Consider the following 23,940-nt stretch of genomic DNA (forward strand, 5'->3'; position numbering starts at 1 on the left):
AAATCCTCCATCTTGGTTGGAGGAGAGGGACCAATAGGGATAGGAATGTGCCCTCCTCCCCAAAGGGAGTTGGGACAGTAAGGGTGTAGCCACCCTCGGGGACAACCATTGGCTACTGCCCTCTGACCCCTGTAAAGTACCTTAATCTGGTATTTAGGGGCAACCCTGAATATTACTCACTAGATTCCTGGCGACCTCAAGAAAGAAGAAACAAGAAAGACAGCAAGGCTGACTCCAGCAGTGAAAACTCCTGATGCCAACTGACTTGGCCCCAGCCCTCTAGGCCTGTCTGTGCTTCAAGACTCCTGCTTCAAAATGGCACATCCTGCAGGACCAGCGACCTCTACAAACCCCCAGAGGACTGCCTGCCTGCCTAACAGAGGACCAAAAACACCAGAGGACAGCAGCCTTGTCCAGAAGTAACCTCCAAAAGGGCTCCAGAACTGCCCTGGATCCGCAAGCCCTGCCCACTCTGCACCCGACACCCAGGGCCTCAGTCTAGGTGACCCACTGGACCAGAGAAGGTCCCCAGGCGATTTTTGACCTCAAGTCCACCCTGGATTGACCCTTCCTGGCCAACACGCCAATGCCTCCAACCTGAATCCAGAGGACTCACCTGACCACTACCGGATCTGATGAAGATTCCCGACGCCCAAAGGTACCCCTAGACCCGCAGCCCCGCTCCACCAGCCGCGGGGGATCCGACCGACGATCCAGCAGCATCCAGGGAGCACCTCTTCTTCTTGTCCAGCCTTTGGTTTTCCGGAACCGACCCCCTTGACCCAGGCTGCAGCATCTTTTGTGACCCCCAGGGCCACCCCCGTTGAAAAACATTGGGCACCCAGCTCTGTGTTTGCACCCGGCTGCCCCTGTGGGTGTATGTTTGGTGTTGACCTGTGCCCCCTGACCTAAACCCCCAGGCCTGTGACATGAAACAGTAAGTACTTACCTGCAATTTGTTTTTACAGAGCATCCCCAGTCCTCATGGGACTCCTTTAAAAACCAACACCAACTTTGACCTCTGCACCCTGCCGGCCCCCTGTTGCAGGTGGTACACCTTTGAGGTCAACTTGAACTTTGACCTGTAGTCTGAGATTGTAAGTCGAGTACTTAACTGTTAAATATGTTAACACTTTTCCTCCCCTAGGACTCTATTGATTCCTATGAAAAATTGCACTGTCAACTTTTAAAATTGAAAAGTGTTACTTGTAAACTGCAAAACTCAAAGTACATTTGATACATATGTTTGATACCTACTTACCTGCAAAAAAGACACCTTGGTTCTAGTAATAAAGTAAGAAAATATATGTTCGCTGGCATGTGTAGCTGCAGATACACATGCTGTGCACAGTCCGCCGTCTGGTGTTGGGCTCGGAGTGTTACAAGTTGTTTTTCTTCGAAGAAGTCTTTTCGAGTCACGAGACCGAGGGACTCCTCCCACTTCGGTTCCATTGCGCATGGGTGTCGATTCCATCTTAGATTGGTTTTTTTCCGCCATCGGGTTCGGACGTGTTCCTTTTCACTCCGTGTTTCGGGTCGGAAAGTTAGTCAGAATTTCAGAAAAATTCGTCGGTATTGTTTCGTTCGGTATCGGGTTAGATTAGAACAAATCGACACCGAATCTTGAAGAGCTCCGGTAGCCCTTCGGGGTAATTTCGATCATCCGTCGGGGCCTGGTCGGCCCGACCGCATGCAACATCGAGACTGATGGAACGGACCCCGTTCCGATTCTGTCCTAAATGCCATAATAAATATCCTTATACAGATCAACATTTGGTCTGTAACTTGTGCCTGTCCCCCGAGCACAAGGAGGATACGTGGGAGGCCTGTCGCGCGTTTCGGTCGAGGAAAACGCTCAGAGACCGAAGAGCCAGGAGGTTGCAGATGGCGTCCACGCCGACAGGACAACAACGGTTCGAGGAGGAGGAAGAAGAGACTTTCTCCATCCACGAGTCGGATTCCGAAGAATTCGACGTCGAAGAACAACCAACCGTGAGTAAGACGTCGAAACAAAAATCACACGATAAAACTGACAAAGCCCAGGGGACGCCACCGCCAACAGGCCATGGCTTAACCCGGAAAGTAGGTGACCGTCCATCGGCACTGAAAAAGGGCGAGCTGGTGTCGAAGTCGTCCGACTCAGGTCGAGACACAGGCGCGCAGCAATCTCGGGACCGAGAGAGTGGTGCAGAAAGGGGTCGACACCGAGACAGCGGCACCGAAGTTGCTCGGCACAGAGACAGCGGCACCGAAGATGGTCGGCACCGAGAGGGCACGACGCCAAAAAGAAGAAAGATCTTGTCGGAGCCGAAAAAATCCAGAGACACGGTTTCGGTGCCGAAACACCCGGCAACCGAACCGAAAACCGGTTCCTACTCAGAGGAACAAGGACTATCCTCTCAACTAAAAAAAACACAGATTTGAGGAGGAATTACAAACAATAGAACCAGATCACACGCAAAAGCGGATCTTTATCCAAAAGGATACAGGGAAGATCAGCACTCTTCCACCAATCAAAAGGAAAAGAAAACTTGACTTCCAGCAAGGAGACAAGCAACCACAAGCAAAGGTGGTAAAGAAGGTAACTCCACCACCCTCTCCACCACTGTCAACTCATGCATCACCGGCACAAACTCCACCACACTCACCAGCTCATACCACAATGAGCCAGGATGATCCGGATGCATGGGACCTCTACGACGCTCCAGTTTCGGACAATAGCCCGGAGTCGTACCCAACTAAACCCTCACCACCTGAGGACAGTACATCATATGCACAGGTGGTAGCTAGGTCAGCCGAATTTCATAATGTATCGCTACATTCGGAGCTATTGAGGATGACTTCCTCTTTAACACCCTGTCCTCCACCGATAGCCATTATCAAAGCCTTCCCATGCTCCCAGGAATGCTAAGGCACTCTAAACAGATATTTCAGGAGCCAGTTAAAAGCAGAGCCATAACTCCAAGGGTGGAGAAAAAATACAAGGCACCGCCCACAGACCCTGCTTTTATTACATCACAACTGGCACCAGATTCAGTAGTTGTGGGAGCAGCTCGTAAAAGAGCCAACTCGTATACATCAGGCGACGCACCACCTCCAGACAAGGAGAGCCGCAAATTTGATGCTTCGGGAAAAAGGGTTGCAGCACAAGCGGCAAATCAGTGGCGCATCGCCAACTCGCAAGCACTCCTAGCGAGATACGACAGGGCTCATTGGGATGAGGTGCAACATTTCATCGAACACCTCCCCAAAGAGTTCCAAAAACGAGCGCAACAGGTGGTGGAAGAGGGACAAAGTATCTCGAACAACCAGTTACGGTCTTCTATGGATGCAGCGGATACAGCTGCAAGAACAATAAATACTGCAGTCACCATAAGGAGGCACGCATGGCTGCGCACATCTGGGTTCAAACCCGAAATCCAAGAGGCTGTGCTCAATATGCCGTTTAATGAACAACAATTGTTTGGGCCGGAGGTGGACACTGCAATTGAAAAATTAAAGAAGGACACTGATACAGCCAAAGCCATGGGTGCACTCTACTCCCCGCAGGGCAGAGGCACATTTGGCACATTTCGTAAAACAACTTTTAGGGGAGGGTTTCGAGGTCAACCCACAGAAACCAGCACCTCACAAACAAGACCACCTACCTACCAGGGACAATATCAAAGGGGAGGTTTTCGGGGGCAATACAGAGGGTGACAATTCCCAAGAAACCGGGGAAAATTTCAAGGTCCCAAAACCCCTCAAAATAAACAGTGACTCACAAGTCACACAACCCCTTCACACAACACCAGTGGGGGGAAGACTGACCCAGTTCTACAAATCTTGGGAGGGAATAACGACAGACACTTGGGTCTTAGCAATTATCCAACATGGTTATTGCATAGAATTTCTCCAACTCCCTCCAAACGTCCCACCGAAAACACACAATATGTCAAAACAGCATATAGACCTTCTAGGACTAGAAGTTCAAGCATTACTGCAAAAGGACGCAATAGAATTAGTACCAAGTCGACAAAAGAACACAGGAGTTTACTCACTGTACTTTCTAATACCGAAAAAAGACAAAACTCTAAGACCAATACTAGCTCTCAGAACACTAAACACCTACATCAAATCAGACCACTTTCACATGGTCACACTACAAGACGTAATCCCACTGCTCAAACAGCAAGACTACATGACAACATTAGATCTAAAAGATGCGTATTTCCATATACCAATACATCCTTCACACAGGAAATACCTAAGGTTCGCATTCAAGGGAGTACATTACCAATTCAAAGTGTTGCCATTCGGAATAACAACTGCGCCAAGAGTCTTTACAAAATGCCTAGCAGTAGTAGCTGCACATATCAGAAGGCAGCAAATACACGTGTTCCCTTACTTAGACGACTGGTTAATCAAGACCAACACGCTAACAAAGTGTTCACATCACACAAATTATGTTATACAAACCCTTCACAAGCTGGGTTTCTCCATCAACTATGCAAAGTCACACCTTTTGCCGTGTCAAACACAGCAATACTTAGGAGCGACAATCAACACAACAAAAGGGATAGCCACTCCAAGTCCACAAAGGGTTCAAACATTTCACAAGGTAATACAGGCCATGTATCCAACACAAAAGATACAAGCAAAAATAATATTAAAACTCCTAGGCATGATGTCTTCATGCATAGCCATTGTCCCATACGCAAGGTTGTACATGCGGCCCTTACAACAGTGCCTAGCATCACAATGGTCACAAGCACAGGGTCAACTTCTAGATCTGGTGTTGATAGACCGCCAAACATACATCTCGCTTCTATGGTGGAACAATAAAAATTTAAACAAAGGGCGGCCTTTCCAAGACCCAGTGCCAACATACGTTATAACAACGGATGCTTCCATGACAGGGTGGGGAGCACACCTCAATCAACACAGCATCCAAGGACAATGGGACATTCATCAAAGAAAGTTCCACATAAATCACTTAGAACTGTTAGCAGTATTTCTAGCGTTGAAAGCATTCCAACCCATGATAACCCACAAATACATTCTTGTCAAAACAGACAACATGACGACAATGTATTATTTAAACAAACAGGGGGGGGACACAGTCGAGACAGTTGTGTCTCCTAACACAAAAAATATGGCATTGGGCAATTCGCAACCAGATTCGCCTAATAGCACAATTTATTCCAGGGATCCAGAACCAGCTAGCAGACAATCTCTCTCGGGATCACCAACAAGTCCACAAATGGGAAATTCACCCACAAATACTGAACACTTACTTTCAAATTTGGGGAACGCCTCAAATAGATCTATTTGCAACAAAAGAAAACGCAAAATGCCGAAGCTTCGCATCCAGGTACCCACACCGGCACTCCCAAGGCAATGCACTATGGATGAATTGGTCAGGGATATTTGCGTACGCTTTTCCCCCTCTCCCTCTCCTTCCATATCTAGTAAACAGATTGAGTCAAAACAAACTCATACTAATAGCACCAACATGGGCAAGACAACCTTGGTATACGACACTACTAGACCTGTCAGTAGTACCTCATGTCAAACTACCCAACAGACCAGATCTGTTAACACAACACAAACAACAGATCAGGCATCCAAACCCAGCATCGCTGAATCTAGCAATTTGGCTCCTGAAATCCTAGAATTTGGACACTTAGACCTCACACAAGAATGTATGGAGGGCATAAAACAAGCTAGAAAACCTTCCACTAGACACTGCTATGCAAGTAAATGGAAAAGATTTGTTTATTACTGCCATAATGATCAAATTCATCCATTGCGTGCATCTCCAAAAGATGTAGTAGGATATTTACTACATTTGCAAAAATCCAATCTAGCTTGCTCTTCCATAAAGATACATCTCGCCGCAATATCTGCTTACCTGCAGATTACTCATTCAACTTCCCTGTTTAGAATACCTGTCATTAAAGCGTTTATGGAAGGCCTAAAGAGAATTATACCACCAAGGACACCACCTGTTCCTTCATGGAACCTCAACATCGTCTTAACAAGGCTCATGGGTCCACCTTTCGAACCCATGCATTCTTGTGAAATGCAATACTTAACGTGGAAAGTTGCATTTCTCATTGCCATCACATCTCTAAGGAGAGTAAGTGAAATACAGGCGTTTATCATAACAGAACCATTTATTCAAATACACAAGAATAAGGTCGTTCTAAGAACAAATCCAAAATTCTTACCAAAGGTTATCTCACCGTTCCACTTAAATCAAACAGTAGAATTACCAGTGTTCTTCCCACAGCCAGATTCAATAGCTGAAAGAGCACTACATACATTAGACATCAAAAGAGCACTAATGTACTACATTGACAGAACAAAAGTAATTAGAAAGACAAAACAACTATTTATTGCCTTTCAAAAACCTCATACAGGAAATCCAATTTCAAAACAAGGTATTGCCAGATGGATAGTTAGGTGCATCCAAACCTGCTATCTTAAAGCAAAGAGAGAGCTGCCCATTACACCAAAGGCACACTCAACCAGAAAGAAAGGTGCTACTATGGCCTTTCTAGGAAATATTCCAATGAACGAAATATGTAAGGCAGCAACATGGTCTACGCCTCATACATTTACTAAACACTACTGTGTAGATGTGTTATCTGCACAACAAGCCACAGTAGGGCAAGCCGTACTAAGAACTTTATTTCAAACTACTTCCACTCCTACAGGCTGAACCACCGCTTTTGGGGAGATAACTGCTTACTAGTCTATGCACAGCATGTGTATCTGCAGCTACACATGCCACTGAACGGAAAATGTCACTTACCCAGTGTACATCTGTTCGTGGCATTAGTCGCTGCAGATTCACATGCGCCCACCCGCCTCCCCGGGAGCCTGTAGCTGTTTGGAAGTATATCTTCAACATTTGTACATTTGTAAATATATTACTTTAACCTTCATTTTGTACATACGTATTCATTCCATTGCATGGGCACTATTACTAGCATACACAACTCCTACCTCACCCTCTGCGGGGAAAACAATCTAAGATGGAGTCGACGCCCATGCGCAATGGAACCGAAGTGGGAGGAGTCCCTCGGTCTCGTGACTCAAAGACTTCTTCGAAGAAAAACAACTTGTAACACTCTGAGCCCAACACCAGACGGCGGACTGTGCACAGCATGTGAATCTGCAGCGACTAATGCCACGAACAGATGTACACTGGGTAAGTGACATTTTCCTTTTGCTGTATAAAAACATTGGCCTGGAGTTAGTCATTGGGTGTGTGCCTCATTTCTTGACTTTGTGTGTACAACAAATGCTTTGCACTACCCTCTGATAAGCCTAACTAACTGCTCGAGCACACTACTACAAAAGAGAGCATTAGTATTATCTTCTTTAGCCTCTGTGGAACCCCTAGACTCTGTGCGCACTGTACCTCATTTTGGTATATTATTAAGAGAGTCCGCTTCCTACACCTTGTACCACCAGGGCCTGTGTGATGGTACTTGACTATATAAAAAGCTGGTGGTTTCGCAGTAATGATGCACTGTATGTATCATAAGATTTCTTGGTTATAGGATACTCGGCTCATGGTAATCTTTTAAAACAATTTGTGTGGAACTGCCAGGAACCTGGAATCGTTTTTAAACATAGTAAAACACACCATTCTGTTAACAAATGCCAAGAAAAAAATAAACTGCCTTGCATTTTCTGAACAAAGTATTAAAAGCACACATCTATCTAATATTCCATGTAAAGCCGCCATACCAGTCACAAGCTATCAGCAAGAGATGATTCTATGAACCACCTGTGTTTTTCCTTGCAAATTTTACACTGTTTCATGTTGAATGCATTCCCGTTTTGTTAAAAAAAATCAAATGTAGGAAGATAAGTTGAGTAGATGGCTACTTTTGTTGCCTCTTTTGCTTGTTTTCTTTGGTTATGTGGACCGTTTCAAATATTGCAGGGTATTGAATTTCAGATCCTTCATGAAGAGGGAAGCAAGGAAAATTCAAGCAGGTATTATTTCGTGTTTTCAGCACTTTCAACCTTCATATCTACGACAGTGAGGTCTGAAAAGATGGCAGCAAACTGGTTTCAGGACAGCCTTCAGCAAACAAATCAAGCACTGCATTAACGTAACTGCTTTGGTGATGATATTAGAGCATGTGAACCAGAAAAGATTTGCCACACTGTGGTGCCTTCGAAAGGAAATGGCAAGCATATGTCCAAGAGGAGGGCTATTAAATTGCAGCACCTAAAATGAAGTACAGATGGTGCCATGTTTATTTAAGCTGGTTATGAATGTATTCTTGGCACTAGCATTGATGATGTCTAGCCAAGTAAGCAGGAAAAGGACGTTTAGGTTATCTGAAGATAAGATATTTCTTATATGTAGAGTTCTAGCAGATTCTGTGTTGGTCTCTGCAGCTAAAAGAAAGCTTTTTTCCATTTGGATGCTTTGTTGTGGCATCCAGAAAAGTGGATCATATAATTGGAGGAAAGAGCAAAGAAGATGTTTTCAGGCAGTGTTTTAAGGACAGCCGTTTGAACACTTTTTAAGGCAGCTGTGCCTCGTTCCTGTAGCATAAGAGTCAGGGAGACACTGGGAGATGCAGTCAGGTGTCATTTGGAGTGCCACCCACTGCCTGATAAATTTGAATGGTGGCTGATTTTGAAACAGAGTTTAACTCAGACATCTGCAAAATGTCTTACATAATCTAAAGACATGGGGAAATCCAAAAATCAGAGCAGGTGGGACGGGGGCAAAACTGGGTAGATGCCTGTCAGATGAAGTGTGAGATTTAATCCAAACCAGAATATTTTAGCTGTGGTCTCAACAAGAGGGGCAATGCTAAAGGTTATTAGCTACTGGTGTCTCTCACAGAGTAAATTTCACAGTTTAAGGCAAAAAATAGTGATAGATTCTGGAGGAACTGTAGGGAAGCTGGAATACTGTTTCACTTGCTCTTGGGATATCCATGACTTTGAGATATTGACAGCACGTTCTGGATGCAGTGGACCTGATGTTTCACCTTTTTAATTTAATTTTAATTTATAAGGTGCATAAAACCAAAAAAGGCATCAAAGCGCTAATGTAGACTGAGTCAACCCACATTGTCACCGGAAGACAAAATTTACTGTGAAAAATCAAATAAGAGTCCACATCTCAAACGGATTCTGGACGAATGTTCCACATCCTGGGGGCTGCCACTGAAAAGGCTTGGTTTCTCCACCCCCCAAATCTAGCTTTTCAAAATGTCACATGCTTTCTGAATGGTAGCCAATGGAGAGACCTCAAACCCTCCCTTGCAGAACTGAATTTTGGTAGACCCAGGACCAACTGAGCAGCAGCATTTTGAATAACTATTAACTTGTTTAAGGAATATTGGTTGGCATTCAAATAGAGAATATTACAGTAGCCAGGACGAGATGTAATGAGCAATGACCACTGCTTCATGAGACCTTGTGCCTCATCTTTGGGCAGTCTGAATCCACTGGCGAGCATTTGGGCCCTGCAGAGTCAGAAGGGGCCCCTTTGAGTTCTGTGGCTTTGGCTCAGAGGGGCACCCCTGCATCCGTTCTTGGATCCGAACCAGCTCCAGCCGTCAACTGTCCTGGCACTGCCCATGCCCCCGGGGGGTGCCACCCTAGTCCTCATTGCCGACACAGAGCTGGATGGGCATTGTACGAAGCAGACTCTGGTGCTAGCAGGGGCCTTGCCCCTTATGTCAGATCATGAGCCTTATTGAAGACCTCTGGCATTTCAGGGGATGTCCAAGCTAACTTTATGGATATGCCCTTTGATGGCACCCGTCTTTTTGGAGAGAAAGCAGATTCTGCACTCCAGCGCTTCAAGGATTCTCGTACTATGGCCAGGTCGTTGGGCCTCACAGTAGCCCCTCGTCCACCTCAGTCTGTTTTTTTTGCCCCTTTCGTGGCTACGGAAGGGGCACCCAGCCACATCAGCTTCCCTCCAGCCACCATGCTGTGCATGCCACTGTCCTTGTGCATCAGGGAGGCAGCAGTCTGGCAAGTCTGCCACCCCCATTCCTCCTTCCCCCTCTGTAGCTGCCTCCAAACCATCCTGGTCTGACTATTCCCCACCAGGAACCAGTCGGCAGAGGCAGGATCCGCCATCACCTGCTCCGCTGGTGCAAGACTCACTTATACATTCTCTCGCTCCACCTCCCAGGAGGCCGCAGGCCAGGAGGCGGCCCCAGCAACAAGCACCATGAGAGCGCTCTTTAGTGCATTGAGCCTTCCGTGGTGCGGGACTCAAATTTACCTACTACTTGCTGCAGACTACAGGGTCTCAGAGTCCCAGGAGGCCGCAGCCCAGGAGGCGGCCCCAGCACCAGCAACACGCACCAGGAGAGAGCTCTTTAGCGCGTTGGGCCTTCCGCGGCGCAGGACGCAACCGTGCCAAGGGTAGGCCCGTCTGTGCCCATAAGAGACTGGGCTAGGCCACCCCTCCTGTCTCTAAGGTACTATTTTTTAATTCCTTCAAACAACTTAATTGTGCTATAATATTTGCTTACACCTGGCCGACCTCACAGGTTTAATTTGGAGGGTGGGCCTGCCACATACATACATACGTTAGGGGATGGGGAAGCATAAGGCTCAGGGTAGCCCTGTGGCAGAAGCTGCCCAACCAGAGATTATAAAGCCATCATGCAAACCCATTTTAAAGTCGTCTAACTGGGTCACCACTGAGATTGATACTCTAATAGAAGCGTTGGAAACTATACTAAAAGGGAATGAGAGGGGAGTGCAGAAGAGGCCTAAGACTGGTTTATTGCCATAATTCTTCAAACCAAAATCTTCCTAAAAGGGACCTGTGGTTAGCAACACGGATGCTACTTTTGCCCCCCCCCCCCCCCCCAGTACAAGGGGGAAAAAGAGGATGTCCGCGCTGAGGCCAGCGGATCAAGTTCTCTTCAGGAAACTGGTGCTAGTACACCTAGTAGAAACACAGTCGTGTATGAAGTACCCTGCTCAAATCGCTTCTCCTTGTTAGAAAATCCAGACCTCCCCCACCAGTCCGCAACGTTGATGTAAACTTGGAAACATCTAGTCCCCAGGACATAAATCTTAGCTCTCAGAAAGAGGTAGAAAATCTTATTATTGGCCTGAAAAACGAGGTCAATGAACTTGTTGACAGAGGTGCTCTGCTTACTCCAAACAACAGTGAAGGAAGGGAATGCAAACAGGCACCTTGAAAAGATCTCAGACCAAGTTTGTGTAGCTTAACATGTTTACCGAATGCTAGTACCTCTCAGGCAATCGATGGGGGAAAAATACCCATAGAAAGAAGCAAAATGTGGATAAGGGAAAGAAGACACAGTGACACCATCATCAAATCCGCCCCAAGTGGCAGTGGCAAGTCCCATGGAAGGGCAGTCTTTATTAATGACCATAGCACTGGTCATTCAATATACATGTGTAAGGTCCCCAAATTACCAGTGAACGCCCAGGAGGATAGCATGTCATTAACAAAGTTATTCACTGGAAGAGACACGTGAGACAGTGTTGTTCCATTATACATTCAGATATCATATTTGTTAAACGTCATTTAGCGGAGGTGGAGCAATGTGACATAATCAATATGTCATAGATCAGTCGTCTATTGGAGGGCTTGCACTAGAATGGATCTATGGAGGTTAGACATCCACCACCAGTGGTTCAAATATTGTTTTAAAAAATCATCGGCCTTAGCAGCATATCCCACCCACCACGGCAATGCGAAAATGTCACCATCTTTATGGGCCCATACTACAGAAAATATTAGGAGGGAGTGCAAGAATTTGGTCAGAAGTCAGAGATTGCATGAAAACGTGTGTGAAGATGATCTATTAGTTATTGACTGACTATGGGAAGTAGTTGCCCCCCAGGACACATACACATTGATCTATGGTCTAAATCCACAAATAGCAATCAGTGGGTCCCAAATGTGAAAAGCATGACAGTGCTGCAGCGCACCGGGGCTGCTAATAAGAATGGCGACACTAGGGGCTTGGATGGAATACCTAATGTAAAGGACTTATTTAATACTACCCCAGAAAATGGTTTTATTTATCCTGCTGTTATTGTATGGAATATAGCTGGCATACAGAGAAAGGTTGATGATGTAGAGTGGGACTTTTTCATTGACAATTTCAGTGTATGTGTATTTCAGGAAACATGGGCCACCACAAATGTGCACAGGCAAGGTTATAATTAGTTTTGTAAGGAGGTAATTCCCTCGCCTGTGCGGAGGGCAGGAGGGGGCCTTATAACATGGATAAATTCCTTGGACTGTATAATGAAGGAAATATATGTTGTTTCGCCTGATATATTAGTGCTCAACATTAGGTTTAAACTGGGATCCCCGCTTTTGTTTGTAAATCTTTGTAATAGACTGGGTCCCCTCAGCCAAACTTCTAAAACCATTAGTCTTCTGAGCACATTTGTGGCTGAGTTATCTACGCACCTTGTCATTATTGATGGAGATTTCAGTGTCATTAGAACCCCACCCTCTATTTTCAGAATTAGCGCAGGAAGAGGATATAAGGTAGGGAATCCCATCCCTTTCATCTTCCAGGAAGCAGTCTAAGACAAGCGTTAGGGCATTGCAGATCTTGGACATAATGTTGACGAATGGTATGGCCTGCGGCCAGGGAATGGGCGTTTTCCCTCAGATAGTCCAGCTAAACCATCTTTTTTCGGGGAAACTATAGTAGCTTTATTGATTATGTGCTTATAGATTTAAGGATATAGCTCGAGATCATGGGACTCAGGGTGGGAAATCAACAAAACAGCAATCACTTACCCAGAATGGTAAACTGGGATAGGCTGTCCTCCAGTCAGGGGGAGGCTCATGCAAGAAAGAAGCCATGCTCTCTCTAGTGGTGACAAGCAATCAGTGTGCCATAAAATGGGACACTTAGGAATTCAGGTGATCTAGTAGACAGAATGCATGATTTAGTTTCTAGCCAATTGTTGGAATTGACATCTAATATTCATGCTCCAGAACAAATTATAGCTATGCATAACAAGCTGTTTTCCTCCTTGAAGGTACTATTGGTCAGGGACGATAAAGGAAGAAGGCATTTGAAATTGTGCAAAGTAAATAAATGGTTTGATAATAGATGCAAAAAAGCTAAGACCACACTTTTGGAAGCCATAAGACAGAGGGATAGACCTATGATAGCCCTGGCTAGGTGAGTTTATGCAGATGCCATTAAAACTAGTAAGGCACAGTGGGAAGAGGACACATGGAACAAACTACTAATAGCTGCAAAAGGAAACGATGCTAAACAATTTTGGCCCTTGGTTTCCCAAAATGGATGAAATGAGAACCCCCAGTCCCGAATGTCATATTTTCGCTGAAAACTGGGCCCTCCATTAGGTAGACAAAACGCTTGCATCATCAATAGGTCTGGAGAACTTAAATGAGGGGACTGACAGAGGATGGACCGATCATCCTTTTTACTTTAAGGGAAAATGAGGCAACCATTAAGGCGCAGAAACCGGGGAAAGTGCCTGGGTTAGATAGGATACCAGCTGATTTGTTCAGAACTGATTTGAAGCTTTGGGGCCCTTATATAAATTGTGTGTCAAATGCTGTCCTGGCAGGAAGTTACTTCCCCCGCTCCTGGAAAGGTGCCATTATTGTACCTATCTATTAAAATGGAGACAAGTCTGTCCTGGGTAACTATAGACCCATTAGTTTGATAGATAATCACCAGAAAATATTTTCTTATCAAATAATGGGCAGGCTTTGGGACTGGATTATGGAGGAAGGCGGTCTAAGCCATTTACAAGCAGGCTTTAGGCAGAAGACAAGTACGGTGGACCAGATCTTCGGGCTTCTCGCAATAAAGTGGAAAATGGTTGATCTGGATGCCAGGAGACTGTTTGTGGCCTTCATAGATCTCAGGGCTGCCTTCGACTTAGTCTCCTGATAGAGATTATGGGAGATTCTCTCTAGAATTGGTGTCCCTGGTGCCGTGTTAAGACTGATCAAGGATTTGTACTCTGGGAATTTTGCCAGAATAAGCTGGGGCGTGAAGGGGGAACTATCACACGAGGTACCTATCCAGAACTGCATTAGACAAGGTTGTGTTGGCTCCCACATGGTTCCTCCTATACATTTTTACCTGTATATCTTATTTGTACAACTGTAAAAATTGCGCCCCAAAAATAGGTTGGTCCAAGACACCTTGTTTGTTATTTGCTGATGCCACCCTATTATTATCACAAACAGGGTCTGGTTTGTCTAAGCTCTTGGAGAAATGTTTGGGGTTCTGCAGAGACCATGGTTTGCAAGTAAATGGTTCTAAAACTAAATACATGGTCTTTGGAGACAGTAAGCGTAGAGTGAATGGAACCATAGATAACTCACAAAAATGGTCGGGCCAATTGCTAAGGTGCACCATGCACAAAAGGTAGGGTGGATCTTAAGGTTTGCTGGAAGAACATCCAATCTTCCCATCACACCAATGATAGAGATACACAAAAGTCGAGCCAGAGGGGGAGACCTGTATGGTGCTCAGTTGCGGGGTTACGGCAAACTGGATGATATGGAAAAAGTAGAAAATAACTTCCTCAAAGCATTATTAAAGATTCTGCAGAGCTCCCCAACTCTCCCTATTCATCTGGATTTGAGTCTGTTATCTATTGCAGATATTGCCGCTGCAGTATTGAATCATAGTTTGGTCCACTGAAGAATTAGAACCTTATAGGGTGTGGCTTAGATGGCTGTTGGAGGGTCCAAATGTTGAGAAAATTGTGTAGTGCTGCTATGTAAAGGGCAGTTTTATCAAATTAGGCTTGGGCTCCTTTACACCTTCCCAAAAATGATTTGCAGAGCCTAAAGGATATATATTGGGCTAGTGTTCAAATGGATGAATTAGTATCTGTATCATTGGGTAGTTTGATGGACAGTTTTCTGTCAATCAAGTGTTTCTATGAATTAGAACACTATTTTGATAGTATTTCACAGCCTTTAATACGTGCACTTTACGTTATAAGATTCAGAATTGGATCCTTACATTTGCATGATTTTACTACCAGATGGAAACAGAATCGCGGATTAACAGACTTTTGTCCTATGGGATGTGTGACCCAAGAGAACACTAGCCATGTTTTATTCTTCGCCCCACTTATAAGAAACAAAGAGCTTGTTGGATTAGATCCCTCTGAAAATTGCTGGGGCTTAGCGATTGTTATTCAGCCCTCAGGATTTGCAGAACTAGCACTCACAATGCTGTTGTGTGTGCTGTAGCAAAGCTTTTAACAGCGATATGGCACATTAGGTCAAAGTCACTAAGTACCAAGGACATATTCTAAAACAAGATGGCCAAAAATGAATGCTGGAGCACTTGTTTTATTGCATATTTTAATGTATTGTATATATTTTTACTTGTATCTAGGTTTTAATCCCAAAGGAACCAAGGACAGTGTATGCTATCACATTTTAGTCTATGATGGTTTTATCCTTTTTGTGATTGTACCTTTTATTATTCAAATGAATCGAAATAAAGGATGATGATGATGATGATGATGATGATGATGATGAAAATGCTCACTCTGGCTCAGGTTTGGTCTTTCCCGGACACAGGAGACTCGATGGTAGCATTGGACTTGCAGGACGCTTATTTCCAAATCCCCGTTCTGGCTGCCCACAGATGTTACCTTCGGTTCATGGTGGGCCACGAGCACTTTCAGTTCACGTGCTCCCCTTTGGCCACACCAGTGACTCTCGGGTGTTCACCAAGATGATGCCGGTGGTCGCTGCTCATCTGCGCAGGTCAGGGGTTTCAGTCTTCCCCCTATCTCAACGACTGGCTGAAGAGGAGGGCTCTCCCCAGGCTGGTCCTTCCAACCACCAGCTTTCAGTGGACCTCCTTCATTCACTGGGGTTCACTTCAAACCGTAAAGTCGCACCTGGCTCCTTCTCAGATGCTCCCTTTCATCTGATCTGTTTTGGGCACAGTGCCATTTCTAGCTTATCCTCCCGATTGGTGAGTCACGGATTTTCAGGCTATGATATTGATGTTTCAGCCTCTAGCCTGAATTTCGGTGAGAATGTCTCCGAGGCTGCTGGGCCTCCTGCATCCTGCTGGTGACACGTGTCAGATAGGATATGCAGTCTCTGCAGTGGGACCTGAAGTTCTAGTGGGTACAGTATCACAGGAATCTCACTGACAAGGTCCAGATCTTGGAGGAAACTGCGCAAGATCTGCAGTGGTGGCTAATTAACTGCGATTGGGCCTGAGGCAGTTCCTCTCTTGTCCCCAGCCAGATCTGACAATAGTGACAGAAGCATCGCTCCTGGGATGAGGCAGCCACCTGGGAGATTGAAAGCATTTCTTCCCTTTTTGAAAGGTAAGGTAGTGCAGGTGTTCATTGACAACAGACCGCCATGTGGTTTTGCAACAAGCAGGGTGGAGTTGGGGGGGGTGAAGGGTGGGGGGTGGGGGTCATAAACGCTTTGTCAAGAAGCTCTGCATCTCTGGAAGTGGCTGGAACATCGGGTAAATTCCCTGATGGTTCAACATCTGGCGGGCTCTCTGAACGTCAGAGCAGACGAGCTCAGCTGACCATGCCTAGTCGATCACGAATGGCATCTCTATCCTGAGGTGGCACAAGGTCTCTTTCAGCAGTGGGTAGAGCTTTGGTTAGATCTGTTTGCCTCCACAGAGGACGAGCAATGTCGAAAGTTTTGCGCATTGGAGTTTCCAAAGTGGCAGTTGCTCGGTGACACTTCACATCTGAGTGGAACTCAGGCCTCCTGTAAGCGTTTCTTCCCATACCACTTCTGCCCAGAGTTCTCAAGAAGATCAGGAACGACCGAGCCCAGGTAATCCTTGTGGCTCCGGACTGGGCACGAAGAGCCTGGTACCTCAATCTACTGAGCATAGTCATCGATCCTCCGATCAGACTGCCCCTTCAGGGGGATCTTCAGTCGCAGTAGCAGGGGAAGGTTTACCATCCGAACCTGTCCTGTCTCCGCCTTCTTGCATGGAGATTGAGTGGAGACAGTTGACCTCTTTTGACCTTCCGCCTGAAATCTGTAATGTTATCTTGACAGCCTGGCTTTCCTCCACTGTTAGCAATGGGGTTTCTGGTTGGCTAGTGTAGGCTCCTAAGCCAGGCAGAACCCACTCACTCTAGTCAGGATGAGCGAGTTACACACCCAAGATAACCCCTGCTGACCCCCTTGGCAGGTTGGCACAAGCAGTCAGAGGCAATGTGTAAACGTTTGTACAACACGCATGACGCACTATCCCTACCGCAAAGAAAATACAACACCAAGTTATATAAAAATAAACTGTATTGTTCACAACTTTAGCAGACCAAACATAATATGTCAGTAATACCCTGCAAACCAAGCAGTTGCCAGAACAATACACAGCATTAGTACTCTGTGAAAACCAGCAGTAGTCACATGAAACACATAGGTTACTGATTATTCTGCAAAATAAGCAGTAGTCAGGAGAACTTTACTCAAAAGAGTGCTCCTATCCTGGTAAAGGAAACACATATCATCAGAAATGCACACGGTCACACTAAGTCTAAATGTCCACAAAAGGAACATCAGGAAAAAATGTCAGTGATAAGATTAACAGATGAGCAAGGAGTTCCCTTAGCCTAAGTGACACAACATCATGAATGCCTCTACCAAGGAAACAACTGGACACTGGACCAGCCCACAGAGACTGGCTGTGACCCCACTCCTCGCACGGGGGCCTCCTTTAGCAACAAAAGCCTCCCGGCTTCATGCGGCGGTCTGGTCCATGAGCCCGCTCTGGGCTGGGAGGCCAACTCACCTTCCCAGCCGGCAGGTATATGCAGCTCCGGAATGCCACTTCGCCTCCACGCGCCACCTGGCAGTCGGGAGGGGTTGAGCGCTCTGCCCGGGGCGCATCGAGGACACATCAGTTCCTCTGGCCTCACTGGGTCCTTGGCTGTGGGTCCCCCACAGGGTAGATGCCTGCCTATATTTTAGGGGCACTCTCCTCCGTGCTTGTCGCACCGGGTGCACCGTTAGGAGCACGATCACTCCTGTCTTCATCTGACCATGCCCCGAGGGTCCCCAGGGCAGTGCTTTTCAGACGCGCTTCGGAACAAGTGATTTTCTGAAGCAGGACTCAAGCAATGCTTTTAGGAAATAACACAAGGCACTTTCAAGGCGCTTTAGTAATCCAAGCCAAGGCGTGCTCACAGAAGTAAAGAAAGATGCTCCTCAGTCCCTCTGCAGTCAGTGCCCAGGGCTTCTTTGCGCTGAAAAGCACAGAGACATAGGTGGCAGGGACCTCAGTACCCAGCTCCAGAGGGGACACAGGGTGGAGCACAGGGCGGTAGGGCCCAGCAACAAGCCAGCAGAAAGGGGATGCAAACAGTGGCAGTTCCTCCTAGTGACCCAACAGGTCACAGGTCAGCACAGCAGCAGTAGTTCACGGAGGTTCCTGGTGAGTCCCTCCAGCAGCATTCTGTGTCCAGTTCCAAGTATGTTTCTTGTGCGCCTTTTCATGGGGAAATTCTCCTATACTTAAACTCAGTTTTGCAAAGCATTATCAAAGAGGGGGAGAAAAGGTTACAACTCTTTCCAGGAGTGTACCCTCTCTCCTCCAGCCTAGGCTCCAGGCATCAGTTGGCGGTAAACGAGCCCTTTGTGTGAGGCCAGGGCAGAGCCTTTACAAATGCAGGTGTGCCCCACCTCCTCTTCTCTCAGCCCAGGAAGACCATTCAATATGTAGATGCACCTCTATGACACCACCACCATCCCTGTGTTCAGGCTGTCTGAAAAGTATGCACGAAGCCCAACTGTCACACTGCCCCAGACATGGTTTGGAGTCAAGCTGCAAAACACCAGAGTCTTAAGGACCGAGAAATGCCAACTTTCTAGAAGTAGCATTTCTATAATGATAATACAAAATCCACCTACACCAGTAAGTAGCATTTCTCACTACCATACCAAACATGCCTACCCTGCACCTCATAAATCAGACAGTATCCCATAGTCATAAGGCGAGGCATTTCCAATGCAATCCTGTGAGCAAGGCAGCACTCACAGCAGTGAGACCCAAATGGGCTGTTTGTCACTACCAGGACAGACCACACAACCAGGCATACAGGGAGTGCAGAATTATTAGGCAAATGAGTATTTTGACCACATCATCCTCTTTATGCATGTTGTCTTACTACAAGCTGTATAGGCTCGAAAGCCTACTACCAATTAAGCATATTAGGTGATGTGCATCTCTGTAATGAGAAGGGGTGTGGTCTAATGACATCAACACCCTATATCAGGTGTGCATAATTATTAGGCAACTTCCTTTCCTTTGGCAAAATGGGTCAAAAGAAGGACTTGACAGGCTCAGAAAAGTCAAAAATAGTGAGATATCTTGCAGAGGGATGCAGCACTCTTAAAATTGCAAAGCTTCTGAAGCGTGATCATCGAACAATCAAGCGTTTCATTCAAAATAGTCAACAGGGTCGCAAGAAGCGTGTGGAAAAACCAAGGCGCAAAATAACTGCCCATGAACTGAGAAAAGTCAAGTGTGCAGCTGCCACGATGCCACTTGCCACCAGTTTGGCCATATTTCAGAGCTGCAACATCACTGGAGTGCCCAAAAGCACAAGGTGTGCAATACTCAGAGACATGGCCAAGGTAAGAAAGGCTGAAAGACGACCACCACTGAACAAGACACACAAGCTGAAACGTCAAGACTGGGCCAAGAAATATCTCAAGACTGATTTTCTAAGGTTTTATGGACTGATGAAATGAGAGTGAGTCTTGATGGGCCAGATGGATGGGCCCGTGGCTGGATTGGTAAAGGGCAGAGAGCTCCAGTCTGACTCAGACGCCAGCAAGGTGGAGGTGGAGTACTGGTTTGGGCTGGTATCATCAAAGATGAGCTTGTGGGGCCTTTTCGGGTTGAGGATGGAGTCAAGCTCAACTCCCAGTCCTACTGCCAGTTCCTGGTAGACACCTTCTTCAAGCAGTGGTACAGGAAGAAGTCTGCATCCTTCAAGAAAAACATGATTTTCATGCAGGACAATGCTCCATCACATGCGTCCAAGTACTCCACAGCGTGGCTGGCAAGAAAGGGTATAAAAGAAGGAAATCTAATGACATGGCCTCCTTGTTCACCTGATCTGAACCCCATTGAGAACCTATGGTCCATCATCAAATGTGAGATTTACAAGGAGGGAAAACAGTACACCTCTCTGAACAGTGTCTGGGAGGCTGTGGTTGCTGCTGCACGCAATGTTGATGGTGAACAGATCAAAACACTGACAGAATCCATGGATGGCAGGCTTTTGAGTGTCCTTGCAAAGAAAGGTGGCTATATTGGTCACTGATTTGTTTTTGTTTTGTTTTTGAATGTCAGAAATGTATATTTGTGAATGTTGAGATGTTATATTGGTTTCACTGGTAATAATAAATAATTGAAATGGGTATATATTTGTTTTTTGTTAAGTTGCCTAATAATTATGCACAGTAATAGTCACCTGCACACACAGATATCCCCCTAACATAGCTAAAACTAAAAACAAACTAAAAACTACTTCCAAAAATATTCAGCTTTGATATTAATGAGTTTTTTGGGTTCATTGAGAACATGGTTGTTGTTCAATAATAAAATTAATCGTCAAATATACAACTTGCCTAATAATTCTGCACTCCCTGTATGTCCTGCCTTCCACATACATAGCACTCTGCCCATAGGGCTAGCTAGGGCCTACCTTCGGGGTGACTTACATGTAGTTAAAGGGGAGTTTTAGGCCTGGCAAGTACATTTAGATGCCAGGTTCCTGTGGCAGTAAACTATGCATGCAGGCTATGCACTAGCAAGTCTGACGCAGGTTTGAAAGGCTACTTCTGTGGATGGCGCAAAATGCTCTGCATACCCACTAGTAGCAGGCCCTGGTTATAGGGATACCACTGTACAAGGGACTTAAAGGTAATTTAAATGTGCCAATTAGATGCAAGCCAGTCATACCAACTTTAGTAAGGAGAGCACCTGCACTTTAGCACCGATCAGCAGTGATAAAGTGCTCAGAGTCCTAGAGCCAACAGCAAGAGGTCAGAAAAAATAGGAGGAAGGAGGCAAAAGGTTTGGGGATGACCCTACAAAAAGGGCCAGGTCCAACATCCACCAAAACTGTATACTACTGTCATTGGAAGAAATTTGTGGCATGGTGCACAGACAAGTCTTTTGACCCCCTTTCTGCCCTCTTTCGGAGGCTCTCTTGTTTATACTTTCTTTGGCCCAGCAGGGCTGTGCAATGCGCACTCTCAAAGGTTACTTATCTGCAATCTGTGTTTTTGATTTGCTTGATCAACTTACCTTGTTTAAGTCCCCAATCTTAAATAGCTTCCTTAAAGGCCTTACTCGTATTTTTCCTCCATCTCCATTCATTATGCCCCAATGGGATTTAAATTTGGTTTCGACATTTTTGATGTGCGCTCCCTTTGAGCCTCTCCACAATTTTCCTTTCAGGCTTCTCACATTGAAAACAGCCTTCCGTTTGGCCATTACATCTGCCCGCATGGTGAGTAAGCTGCAGGTGTTGTTATTGTGGCCTCCCTACCTTTCCATCTACCCTGACAAAGTGGTGCTTCGCACTAGGGCTTCCTTTTTTCCAAAAGTGTCCACTGCCTTTCATGTAGACCAACTTATCACCCTGCCTACTTTTTGGAGAGACTCCACCGTCTGGATCCGAAAAGAGCGTTGATGTCCTACCTTCATCATACAAAAGAGTTCTGAGTGGATGATCAACTCTTTGTTGATTATGTGGGTGTGAAGAAAGCTTGAGCAGTACAGAATTTGACCATCTCCAGATTGGTCATACTCTGTATTAAATTCTGCTATGCACTGGCCAAGAAGCAACCTCCTAAAGGTTTGCGTGCTCATTCGGTTTGAGCTACAGCTGTGACCACTGCGTTAGCATGCAGAGTTCCAGTCCTTAATATCTGCCAGGTGTCAACGTGGGCATCCTTGCACGTGTTCACCAAACAATACTCCCTGAATAGTCAGGTAGTCAGTCAGGGACAACAAGCAGGTAGGTAGTAGACTTGGTGTGCTTGGGGAAGTAGGCGCACATTTGGTCCTTTTCTCCAGGGACCAGGGGCGATGGTTGCAGGGTGTCCTTAGGCATCAGGTTTTATCATCAAGGAGAAGTTGTGGTCAGTTGGTCCTGCATGTTGATGCTGCAGGCATAGTCGGGGAGCCCGGCAGGGGAAGATCCCGGTGGACTCGAGCTCTTAGGAGCCGGGGGACGTCGTTGGCACCACTGACCCACCTCAGATGAGGTAAGGGATGACTGGTGCAGTGTTGGAGGTGACTGAAAGCTGCGGTAGAGGGAGCCTGCATGCAGAGGCTGCAGGCGTCTCAGGTGAGTCCAAGATGAGTGAGACCACACTGGTCTCTGGGAGCTGCATTGGCGCCGTTGGTTGGCTTCACCTCGGGTCGTGGATGTCGGGTGCAGTCGTCACTTCAGGTGTCTGGTCTTTAGGGGTTCGGCAGCTGCAGAGTCTTTCACTTGAAGTTGCAGAGCAGGTCCGCTGCTCACAGGAGACTTGAGACTTTATTGAAGGCAGGATGAGTTGGCATCTTGGGCAGAGTCCTTTGTGGTCAGCAGGCAGTCTTGTGTGGTTAGCTGGTTCTTCTTTTCCTCTTCAGTGGATGCATCTCTTCTTTGTACTGCTCTTCTTAGGTTGTCAGGATCGGAGTTCTAGGTTTTAGGGGTGCCACCTAAATACTGAATTTAGAGGTGTTACAAGGAGTGCCAGGTGGTAGCCAATTTCCTGCCCATCTCTAGAGTGACTTCACACTTCTTATGAACACTTCTGCTAGTAAGTGGGCATAACCATAGTGGCCTAATTCCTTCCAAACAAGATGGAGTAATTTAAAAAGTGGTGTCCACTTAGCTCATCCACCACAGGGGTGAGACTGGCATGAAGTGGGCACATCTCATAATCTAACTTATTTTCTCACCTGTGCTGCCACCAAAATTGGAGTCAGGACAGGGGGGTTTGTCATCTTCCCCCCCATCTAGAGATACCCGAGTCTCATTACAGAGGTGGCTCGGCCTTTGAAGCTCCCCACCCTGGAATGTTGATCCTGCCTGGGTCAGGTTATAACAACCCCGCCCAGGTAGGCTTTTGTCTCAGGCCCTCAAGAGCACTGGCTCCCTCCTTGGGGGTTCAGTGTCGGGTCTGTGGTGACTGAACTGGTCAGGACCAGTCAATCAGAACAATTGTAGCTCGAAGGTTTTCACTGGGCACAAATAGGTGCACTCTGTGTGCATTGATTAATAAATCCTTCACTGAATGCAGGGAGGGGTTTTTATCCTTAGATGCTTGACACCAAACATCCCAGGGTTCAAGGAAGCCATCGTGTAGCTGGGGAACTCGTAATGAACAGTGTCCAGCACATATATTTAAAATGGCTCCCCTGTTCACTTACTATGTCTCACAATCAACAGAGACAGGGGCAAATCTGCTCGAGCATATATTCCCTCACATGTGTCCTGATGCTCCCTGCTTTGCGGGTGACTTACATCTGTCACATCCAGTGATAGGGGACCTGGCACACAGGGGTGTGTGACATGTCCTGTTTTCCATTTAGCCTGCACCAATGCTCGCAGTCTGCAATTGCAGCACTGTGTGGGTTTGGTGAGGGGTCCGCGGGGATGTCACAACTGGTGCTTCAGCCTTCAGGGGCTACCATTAATACCCCAGGCCCTAGGTACTAGGGGTACTATTTACTCAGGACTTACAGTGGGTGCTAAGGTATGTGCCAATTTAGCAAAACCACTGTGCAGTTTTGGGGAAAGAGATCTGGTCCTGGTTAGCAGGGACTTAGGGGGTCATTCTGACCCTGACGGGCGGCGGAGGCCGCCCGCCAGAGTTCCCCCCTCCGAAATACCGCTCCGCGGTCGAAAGACCGCGGAGGGTATTCTAAG

At 46.4% G+C, this 23,940-nt stretch overlaps 1 protein-coding gene across 4 annotated transcripts in view; it reads left to right on the forward strand.

The window, feature by feature from the left end:
* LOC138267469 (mitochondrial inner membrane m-AAA protease component AFG3L1-like) overlaps positions 1 to 23,940 on the forward strand; it is a 431,197-nt gene that overhangs the window by 101,322 nt on the left and 305,935 nt on the right. The gene's annotated exons all lie outside the window — the stretch shown is intronic.

The sequence above is a fragment of the Pleurodeles waltl genome, chromosome 12 (assembly GCF_031143425.1).
Source record: "Pleurodeles waltl isolate 20211129_DDA chromosome 12, aPleWal1.hap1.20221129, whole genome shotgun sequence".
NCBI lineage: Eukaryota > Metazoa > Chordata > Amphibia > Caudata > Salamandridae > Pleurodeles > Pleurodeles waltl.